Source organism: Toxorhynchites rutilus, chromosome 3 (genome assembly GCF_029784135.1).
Source record: "Toxorhynchites rutilus septentrionalis strain SRP chromosome 3, ASM2978413v1, whole genome shotgun sequence".
In the NCBI taxonomy this organism is placed as follows: domain Eukaryota; kingdom Metazoa; phylum Arthropoda; class Insecta; order Diptera; family Culicidae; genus Toxorhynchites; species Toxorhynchites rutilus.
Window position 1 is genome coordinate 48,583,946 of NC_073746.1, and position 10,773 is coordinate 48,594,718.

General features: G+C 36.5%; 1 non-coding gene across 1 annotated transcript; it reads left to right on the forward strand.

Annotated features, from left to right (window-relative positions):
* Positions 1-3,572: 3,572 nt before the first annotated feature.
* Trnan-guu (transfer RNA asparagine (anticodon GUU)) lies at positions 3,573-3,646 on the forward strand. Its single transcript has one exon. It is a non-coding gene; the product is annotated as a tRNA-Asn (tRNA).
* The last annotated feature ends 7,127 nt before the right edge of the window (positions 3,647-10,773 follow it).

Below are 10,773 nucleotides of genomic sequence, written 5' to 3' on the forward strand. Positions count from 1 at the left end.
TCTTAAGTATTCTCGTTATGAACATTTTTTCTCTGTTCAATTTTTGTTTTATTGTTAAAAGATAGATGAACAAATGATGATATAATGGATAGTAAAAATATTATTTGTTTTATTTTTTCGGAGCTCGAAAAAAGGTCCGAAATTCGTGTCTCTACACTAGAATACCTCCTTAAGTAAAAAAAAGACATTAGGGCTCTCAATTTAAATAACTTATCGAATATCCGAGTAGTTTTTCTATATCTCTTAGCTAAATTACATCTTCAACGCTCCCAAAAACACCAATCCCAAAGAAATAATCCACAAATCATACTGACACCTTTCGCAGAACGGCAACAGAAAATCCGAAATCGTTTGTGTTAGCGGCAACTATAGCAATCGCAATGGAACGAATTCTCATCTTGAGTGTTCAACCGAAGAACACATCTCCCACTCTTGGAAAATTCTTTACATTTTCTTTACATCCGGCTTGTAATGTGTTGAGCTTTAACGAAACTTTCAATACGAAAAAAAATCACGAATTCGCAAAAATTGAATGATCGATCGAAATGTCACCACTTTCATCAAAAAGCTCAAAAACACCCCCAAATTCACACAAATTTTCACCCGATAAACGAATTATGAAAATCAATCTGCGTTTTCATCATGTCGGATATTACTTTAGAATTCATCGAACTGTTGCATTGAATTATACCGAAATGACTTCGAATGTTTTGGAGACCCTGAACAGTGTCATGTTTTCATGAAATAGATTCATTCTTATTCTCGTAAGAACAAGCTGGACATACTACCTTGATCGAAAAGTTCCCGGAATCACCACTATCTCCGCCCAGATAGTTTCTGAGCGGAGTTCCAGAGGGATGAAGAGATGAGAGTAGACTGGTTACCCGATGAGGGAGAAGAAATGATGAACGAATATAGCCAAACCTGGTTGGTCTATACTGATCGATGATTTATTTGTAACTAAGTTGTTCTGAACATTTCGTGCCCTATTTATTCGATTGGTTCCATAGTCATAGTTTGAATAGCGTAATTGTTGTATGAGCTGCGTCTAGAATATTCGCCATAAACAATTTCACTTTGCATAGCGGGTTCGTTTCCATCCGTTCCAATCCTTTGACAAGCTAGTTGGTATTGATTGTTATTGTTTGTTTGTTGTGATTGTTGTTTTGTGTCGTTTTGACGTAGAACTAAGACTTTAAGGTAGGGTGCCAAATCAGAAAAAAGGTCACGTTTTTATGGAATGAAGTTAACGTTAATAACTATTTTGACTGTGAACGAATTCTCATAATTTGCATACCAATCGAATCGGAAATTCTCTAAGATTTGTTTGATATACTATACATTACAATTCGCTAATCTCTAAACGGTTTGAATTTATGAAAACTGGAAAAACTTTTTTTCCCATACATTTGTTCTGCCGATTTGTGTGCTAACACTACCCTCGAACATTTCTCAACAGATTGGAAAGATGTTTGCATCAATTGATAGGAAATATTTCTTCACGTCTATCAAAATTAATGGAATTTTATTTTTCATGAGATGAACAATTGAATAACTGTAAAATGTCAAGCGTTGTCTAAATGCCTTACTGCCAAGTTTTGATTGGCCCGATTGACGGTTTTCCCAACAGAGACTTCACAATCGATGTACCTGTGGAAATCCGCTTTGCAAATATACATGCAGGTCGAGGGTATTTTTGTTCCCACCGAGCTGTTTCCCTAATACGGGCTTCAAAATCAATGTGCCTGGGGGAATCTGCTTCGTTAAAACATGCAAGTAGAGAGTATTATTTGGTGTTGAGTACTTTTGTACTCGTCAATGAGCCAGCGAGTGTCTCTGTAAAACCATTCGTTTTTCACTCAATGAGCAATCATTGAGCCTCAATCGTGGCAGTAAAATATAGGTAGATAGTTGAAATCGAGTTGTTTCCTGCGCACTATTGCAATGACATTTTTATTTGTTTCTAGTATGAAACGATCTAAGCCAACGCAAAAGACCATATTAACGCAAGTTATTGGTGAGCGGCAAGATAGATTCATGTGCACTTGAATGCTGACAAGGAAAAAATAAAATCATACATACACGCAGATTGAGTCTATTTTAACTCACTCGTGTTTTTGTTTCGTGCGATCCATCCAAAGGAGTATTCATTCATTGAACTCTTTGTAATGTTATGTTCACTCTCAGTCCCGAATAAAGATGGTCGGAGAATGAAAAATGATTCATCGTGCAATCTCACGATTGCTTGCTGTATTCTTTTCGCCATGATTATTCCAAGCAGAAACAAGATTGATTAGGTGTGGAGAAATGAGCGAATGAATGAATGAACTGAGTCAGACCAGAACTTCACCGGACCTTCGTGTAATTGAATGAATGGCAAAATCCTGTTCAGAAGACATTCCTCCTTGTATCCTTCTCCATTAATTGTTGTCCCAGTCATGAAAACCTTTGTACCCGCAATACCATACCATCGGACTATTCTTATTTGATTTCAGTCCCTTTTGTTACTGGATTGAACGGATTCATATATTAACTATTCGTCGATATATTCGTCGTTAGATTCATATGTTCAAAAGCAAAATATAAATGTTTGTCTTTCGTATAGATATTCGCTAAATATAACGGTCTTACATATACACACCTGTAAAAGAATTTCACTTGTGGAAGAATTGTAAACAGTAAACTATAAACTAATCGGTAGCTTATGGTAATTTTTAACAGTTACAGTTTCGGGGATACTTTTTTATAATGGACAATATCGACAAGAAAACAAGAAATAGAAAAGGAAGCTCCTAGAGAGTCTTTTATTTCATCTTTTTATGCCCCATCTAAAAAAGGCATAAATTCTTAGTTTACCAAGAAAACAGAGACAAAGAATATTAGAAATATGCATACTTTATATTCCAGAACCTTTATCATCTGGTAAGTATCTAGAAGGTCGTTATACATTCTTCTCTTCGATAAAAGACCCGAAAACACACAACAACTGCATGAAATGTAAGCAATATGTTTGTTTCGAGCATGTAGTTATGGTATGTTCTGATTCTTGTTCTAATAAAACCACAATCGATTAATACGTTTTTATGTTATTTTATAGCTCTTTATACTTTCATAAATTATATTCAGTTGCTTACTTTTAATTAATAACAGTGAAAAATTCGACTTTCGTTATTTTTGTTGGAGTATCAAAAATTACTCTATTTTGATGAGGCTGAATTAGATGACTATTAAAACATAATAAAGATCAAGAAAACATATTTTTTGGAGTTTTTTCATTCAATCATACCCTCTTCTTCAAATAAAAGCCTGAAATATACACAATGGCAACATTACAGAGATGTTCAATTTTCGGTCTGTGACACCGTGCGCGAGTATACGTGTTATGATTTTTCACGCGAGTACAGGAGGGTTAATGAAGTGAAAATCATATACTTTTTGGCAAAGGCAATAAAGCCAAATTTCAATCACATTTAACAAACAATTTTAGTCGATTCAATTGAATGTTTTGCCAATTTTAGCTAAATTTGTTACAACAACTATGAGAACTTTAAATGAATATTGAGCAAATGTGAGCCTTCGTGGCGCAATCGGTTAGCGCGTTCGGCTGTTAACCGAAAGGTTGGTGGTTCGAGTCCACCCGGGGGCGAATAACTTTTTTATAGTTTCTAGATCGTACGTTTTTTTAAATTATTGTAGCGCTACCATTGAACTGGCTTGGGGTTTTGCTTATTTTACATTATAGATTTACATTTAATTGAAATATATAAATCACCCTATTCGACAGTAGCCGTTACGAATGTATTCGCCCATTTTTTTTTCTCATTTTCCGAGAGTGCCGGGCATAGTGGCAGCTACTTATACTAGCTCGGGCGCATTACGGTTCTGAACAACAGATGCGATAACGTGGACTCGGTGGATGACAACAGCACGAGCACTTGGCACATGGGGATCTCCTCATTCCACAATGCTACGGTTGGCTACTAGCGCAAATATCGATGTGATTTATGAGATTGGAGTGAAAAGGCTATTACAATGAATGCACAAAAAGCGCGACAGCACAACAGCAACGACAAACTGCACCGCAGAATCATGACAAAAGGGAAAGGTTTCTTTTTTCGATTTGAATCGAATCTCCACGCGATCAAATCCGCGACGGCAGCTCCGAGGCAGAGATCTTCTCTCTCTCTATCAGATCATATCTGCAAACATATTCCAGTCAGCATCCCTCGAATAACTCGAAGCCAGCGACGACGAATGAGACATCCTGCTCGGGTCTTTTTTTTCTACGATTCTTGACTGCACTTTTGAGCACACCTCTTTTCCCGTTGCCGCACCGAAGATGCCAACATGGAAATACAATGCTACGAATGCTGATAAGCATCTAACGAGACGAGCAATTGGAGATGGATATCTGAGGGATTCCGTTTATTTTTCTCCGCTACTCGTACCCAACGAGTCACTCCAATGGCAACGGATTGGGATTTTATATGTCTACTGTTGTCGTTCATTTGCAACAAGGTAAAAATGTGAGAACTACTTCACCACGTTCGGACGGGAGAAATGATTTATGGGAGGCAGTGATAGATCGGAGTTCATCGAAGATCTAGAAATTTGAACCCGTGGCTAATTTAATTGTCTATTGTTGTCTTTGGCGTGATCTGGAGGAGCGGCGGCTTGGTGTCGATGATTTCCATTCAAACGGGAATTGTGTCAGTGCAGGGCAATAGAGATGTTACAGTGTCAACATTACTCTAACCTTACATTGGAAGCTTTCACAATTTGTTATTAATTATTCTCGTGACAATGTTCTGAAGCTTCTCAATACCCAACATGCTGCCTCCTTCCGACACAATCGTTCTGGAGTGTCTGTAAGCAAGATCCGTTGTGACTGTAACATGAAAGGGTAGGAATGACCATGCCACTTTTTTACGCCAGAAGCTAACGATTATTGTTCTTTTCAAGTACTCGTTAAAGGATCATTAATTGGTAGCACGTTGGCGCAAGCGACCACTGACGTTCTATTCGATGTCCGATGCGGGTTTGTCGATCGCACGGAAATTTAGAGACAAACACAAACCCCCGCTTGGCAATGGAATTGATTTTGCGGCGACACCTTTAAAGTGGTAACTCCTGGGACTCCGGCTCATGGGAAAATATTTGCTTTGTGGGGTCTGTCAAAGGTTGTGACTCGAGGGAAACTCTTATGGCTGAAACGCATCATTGACATGAAACGTATTTACCGGTTCAGTACTCTTACGGTACACCCTAAAAGTATGATATATAAGCGTTTCCATTTGAATTCGATGGTCGAATTTTGTTTTGTATTTTTTATTTGACTCTAATTCAGCACACGCATTTTTTATGACCAAACAGGACAATTTGTATCATAGTTTTTGTTTAAATTGTTTTATATGTTGCAACGAGCAACTAATGAAGATTATTGCACAGTGCGCTAAGTAGAAAAATTACGAACAAAAAAGTTTCATTTTTTCTAAGTTGGATTTTTGCAAACTGTTACACTGTTATAAATGTTTTTTGACCCGATTTTATGGAAGTACGCAAAACTTACAATAAAAAAGGAGTACGGCAAAATTCTGTTAATTGCTACCGTTCCTGACCTGAAACACAGCGATTTCAATATAAAATTAATTGAAAACTACTGTCACTGATTCACTGATTCCTGCCGATTCATTTCTTCAACAACGCTTCGTTCGAAAGCGACTGACTTGGATCATTTCCTGTGATTTGAGAATAATGAATGGATTCAGCTTCGAGATCAATTGCGAAAGATTACGCGGGGATACTAGATTTTCTTTTTCAAATACCTGCAATTTAAATTTTGGACAATATAAGAATATCACACATTATACATATAAAATCTGCCAAATCTGAGGCTGTCATTCTTATATCTTAAAGCCTGTCCACGTTATATTCCGGGCACCAGGATGATGCCAGTAATAACAAAAATTCACGTAATACAACAGAACCGATTGTTTATTTCAGTAAAATAGACTTATATCTAAAACAAGGAAAGCTTACTTCGATGTTAATTACGTTGTCTATAAAATTCACGAACTTTCTTGGTAACATCTGCCATTAGGTTGCGTACAGTATTCTTAGATATGCCGGCGGCGGCGCTTTTCCATCTCCTCTTGAAATCATTAATTCCATTCGCTTTCTTCTTAGTTTCGGATAGTTTTCGCTTAATCATACTTTTCCACTGGGTGAAGTTCTGGACAGTTCGGTGGATTTGCTGTTTTTTGCACATATTTGACCTCATGTGTAATATACCATTCCAGGATGGAGATGGATCCAGGAGGCCAAATCTGGCCAAAACAACGCTGGAGAGTCGTGGCTTCTTATGAATGGTAGTAACCGCTTCTGGAGACATTCCTTCTCGTAGACATCTTTGTTGATAGTGCCAGTAGAGACGAAAGATTTGGATTTTCGGCCACAACTACATATTGCCTGCCAAACCAAGAACTTTTTGGGGAATTTAGACTCCTTCTTGTTCCGGAAACACTCGGCTACGGCATTCCTTCGCATTGCAGTATAAAAAGCGAGACCCGGAAGCTGGTTTAAGTCTTCGAGAACATAAGTTTCATCGTCCATTATGGTGCATGAACATTTTTGCAAAAACTGGGTGTAGAGCACCTTAGCACGGCTTTTTGCAGTGAAATTTTGCTTATCATCACGATTGGGCACCTCTTTCACTTTGTACTTTGTTCAGTCCATGCCTCTGCTTTACTTTTTGTACATACGATTTTGATTTTCCAACCTTTCTAGCCACATTTCCAACTGAAAGGTTGGAATGTTTCTCAATAATGGCAACCACCTTTCGGTCCATCTGTCGGGAGCATAGTTTTCGATTTGTTCCGCATTCAACCTTCCGATTTGTTCCGCTTTCAACTTTCCGATCCACAGTTGAGCGCTGGTCAAACGATTTGCACACACTAAACACGGTACTCTTCGGCAGTTTTAGCTTTTTCGCGAGATCGCGTACCGACAGTGTTGGATTTTGCTGCCGTTCGCGCAAAATGCGTTTGCGTACTTCCACTTGATTCGACGCCATTTTACCAAACTGAAGAATGTAAACATGTTGGACGAAATAAAGAGGAGGGTTTCAGCTGTCATGTAAGTAAAATATTTCATTGATTAGTGAAACATTTCATTAACTACGCTGAAAGAAAAGTGTCCGAAATTTTACGTGGACAGGCTTTATATCTTATATCGTCTGAAATTCCATTTCAACTTTCAAACAAAGATCAATTTCGCTAGCGAAAACGTTAAACGGACTATTAATCATGATGTAATTGTAGAACATATAGGAATTCATTTTTTCTGAATTATCCGATCTTACTTCAGAGTTTTCCGAAAATTTTCCGATTTTTCTCTTCGCTATATAGAATTACAGGAAGAGACGATACATCATAATAAAGACGGCTCAAATAGGATCATCCCTTACTCGGGTTTTCCACTTACCAACACATTTGGCCTTCCATTTTTGTCTATAATATAGACTGTATATAGATAATTTTGGTTCAGATAAAGTGAAATGTAAAAAAATCAAAAAATCTGGATCATTTCAGAAGAATCAGTCAAAATTGAGTGTTAGGATATCAAGGAATGTGCCAAAAAGTCTGGGAAATCCTTAAAAATCAGGAAGGTTGGCATCTCTGGCCATGAGTATACTTAATATTAATCCGTTGAAACGCTGGAATCCGTTGTATCAATTGATGTTGCTGACGTTGTTTCTAATAATGTCTCCCGACTAGGAACGTTCATACTGGAATTTGTTGACTCTATTCAAGTTACTGACCTTGCTTCGTTGCAAAGTTTCAGCTAATAAAAAATATGAAATATAAAAATTCATCGAAAATTTGTGTTGATTGGTGGAATCACTCATTACTTTTTGAGCAATCCAATGTATAATTGTTTTGTCAGCTCGGAACGCAACAAACATTCGGATAAGTCCGATATATTGGGATAGAATATCAGTTTCAGGAAATCTAATCAAAAATATGAGAATTAATCAGAACCATCCCAATGAACTCATGATATTTGCTCAAATCCAATCTAAATCAACACGACAGCGTAAAAGCTTACATCTGAATGAAGTAGAATTCATTTACTTCTGGATAAATCATCACTACTAGATAAAGCAGTTCGTTTGGTCAACTGCCACGAATCGCAAATTTTAAATTTTTCATTAAGCTAGTTTTCTTCTGCAAATCCTAGTTCTACTAATTTGGCAGTACCAATTTCCGTGAAATTTTGGCAATGTTCTGAACACTTTTTCGAAAACACGTTTACACAATCTTAGTAAGGGGTATTCATTTTGTACTTCATTCTTCTCTTCTGAACTATATTTGTTCTCACTTGATTAACACTTGCTTTTTACTTGTCTATCACCTGCTTGTTTCTCTGTTGCATCAGCACTGTTTTGTATACCAACATACGTACGTGAAACAACTGTTATGGCGGGTTTACACTAGGGAGATCTATAGCTATAGATGGATTTATTCACCTGAAAATAGTGTAAACGGATGAGAATAAATATGATACACTTATTCGAGGTATATATAACTTGAATAAATTCAGCATATGTAAACGCTTGTGAATTTCTCACTGGTGAGAAATCACTAAAGTTGGATGCAGTTCTACTTCAGGTGAATAAATTCACCAAAAATATGAATATATTCATTATAGAAGTTCACGCTAGTGTAAACGGTTGATGCGATTTCTATAAATCTCATCATATTTCTTCACATGAATATATCACTAGTCTAAACCCACCCTTAGATACGTTTCTGTCTGACCTCAAAAAAAAAAAAAAAAATAAATAAATAAACGTGCATACTTTAAGAAAATATCAGTTATGTTTGTGTTACATAACTGGGGAATGTAACTCCTCTAATCATCAAGTGATTATTTTCGATCTGAGCAAATTTCATTACATTGAATAGATTTGAATATATTTCACAAATTGATTGCTATTTATTCGTGATTTTATTATTTTATAAACATATAATGTTTTTGTCCACGTTTTTTCATATTCATCCCCTTTGCAATAAATAATATTTGCTATGCATTGCAATATCAAAAATAATCAGAATGTAAACAAAAGATTATTTTCTGAGAAAATTCATCCTCGAGAAATAAAAGAAAAAGATTAGTTATAATGCATATTTCTTAGACCACCTTATAAGATAAAAATTACCCTCACCACTTGATTAATTCAAGCATTGCAGTCGAAAATTATGTACTTTTTAGGAAAATTCACTTCTAGGTTGAAAAGACACGAAAAACAATCGAAAACGATCAAAAGATGAGGATTTTCAGTAAATTTTATTTTGAAATTATTGTATCTCAGAAACGGTAGCTTTTAGCAAAATTTTGCCGAATACCTTTTTTGCTGCAAATTATGTGTACTTTTATAAAATCGAATCTAAAACAATAATAAGAAACAATTCAGCAATTTAAAACTTTTTTGTTCATTATTTTTCCATATTGGCACATTGTGCAATACACTTCATTAGTTGTCTGCTGCAACATAAATAAAAAAAATGAAAAACAAATTTTTTGAGAAAATTAAATTTTGAGTGTGAAGTGTAAAATAAAAATATAACATTTTTTAACAGTGCGTACTTTCTCAACTCAGTCCCAATAATAACCTAAAAGATTGCGGAAGACATTGAGTCAATTGAACCAACCGTTTCTGAGTTATGAGGGTCGTTCAAAAAATAAGTTTCAGTGCCTCAGAAATCGCGGAAAAATAAAGTTAGGACAAAAAAAACAAGGTGATTTTCGTAATCTACGTTTTATTTTCTATTTTTCTACATAATCGCCGTAACGTTCGAGGTATTTTTCTTAGCGTGACACGAGTTTTTCTATTCCGAATGCGAAATGCGTAGCGTCCAACTTTTTGAAGTACGATGTAACTGCGTCACGAATTTCTTCAGTGTTATCGAATCGATGACCGCCTAACGCCTGTTTCATCACCGTACTATTGTGAAGTTTTGGACCTATTAAGAACCGCGATTAAGAACAAAAGGCCAGGTTTATTGACGAAAGAAGTGTTCCTCATCCACGACAATGCGCGGCTCCATTCTGCTCGCGTAACTCAATTGAAAAAAATTCAAATGAACTGTGTTCGAGCATCCTCCTTACTCCTCAGACCTCGTTCCTATCGACTATAATTTATTCCCGGTGATGAAACAGGCGTTAGGCGGTCATCGATTCGATAACACTGAAGAAATTCGTGACGCAGTTACATCGTACTTCAAAAAGTTGGACGCTACGCCCTTCGCGCTCGGAATAGAATAACTCGTGCCACGCTATGAAAAATACCTCGAACGTTACGGCGATTATGTAGAAAAATAGAAAATAAAATTTAGATTACGAAAATCACTTTGTTTTTTGACGTGGGACTACGTCTAACCCGAATATATGGGAGGTAAAATGAAAACCTAAACACAGAACATGCAGGAAAAATGAAAGATTCCGAATGCTTATAACTCGAACATTTCTTACTGGATCGGAAAGATGTTTGTATCAATTGATAGGGAATATTTCTACGCGTCTGTAGCGATTAATAAAATGTTATTTTCCATTAGATAAACAATTGAATAACTGTAAAATGTTAGGCGTTATCTAAACGCCCTAACTGCTTTCGGTTTCCCCAACACAGCCATCAACAAATAGCCTAACAAATACTTCAAATCCATGGAGCGTGGGGAAATTGGCATTGCCGATACATGCAAGTCGGGGGCA